Here is a 746-nt window from a genome sequence, read left to right as displayed (position 1 = left end):
GGGAATCACGACGGTATCCATAATTTCAATTTTGACTTGTTACATTCCATGATAGGGTTATAAGCATTCGCTTTCCCTTGTTATTGTGATATAGGGGACGTGTTTTATATTATTCTCTTGCACACATTTCATTCATTCCCATCATTAGCTAGATGTCAGTGGTACTAACGAACCAATAGTATGAACAATAATTATAAGTGACTGAACCAAGAACTCGTTCGTACGTGGCACTTGTTATTCAATAGCACTAGTTATTCATTAGCACGAACAAAACTGAAATTAACTTATCTAGAAATGGATTTAGAGGTATTGAAGCAGGAGGCTGCAGACTTGGGGTTGACTGATCCCCGTGATATTGCTAAGTATGTGCAGGACCAGCATCGAGACCTGCGGGCGGAGCGCAGAGAGCGGGAAGATCGCGAACGCGAGTTTGCGGCCGCCGAAGCGATACGGGAGCACGAAATTCGGATGGCGGAGCTAAATTTTAAGCATAAGATAGAAGTCCTTAAAGCTACGCCGCCCACGCCCGTGGCTCCTCCCAAAACGAAGTTGCCGATGTTTCCTGACGACGCAGACCAGGTCGAAGCTTATTTCCTCGTATTCGAAAGGGTCGCAGCCGATCACGGGTGGGACGAGAAGACGATGTTTCTGCAGCTCGTCACCCGCCTCCAGGGCCACAGCCTGGATGTTTATCACCGCACCGAAATCGAAGGTAATTTGACGTACAGCGAATTAAAGGAAGCTCT

This window comes from Penaeus chinensis, chromosome 4 (genome assembly GCF_019202785.1).
Source record: "Penaeus chinensis breed Huanghai No. 1 chromosome 4, ASM1920278v2, whole genome shotgun sequence".
NCBI classification, from domain to species: Eukaryota; Metazoa; Arthropoda; class Malacostraca; order Decapoda; family Penaeidae; genus Penaeus; species Penaeus chinensis.
The sequence above is the reverse complement of the archived record's forward strand: the minus strand, read 5'-3'. Positions refer to the sequence as shown.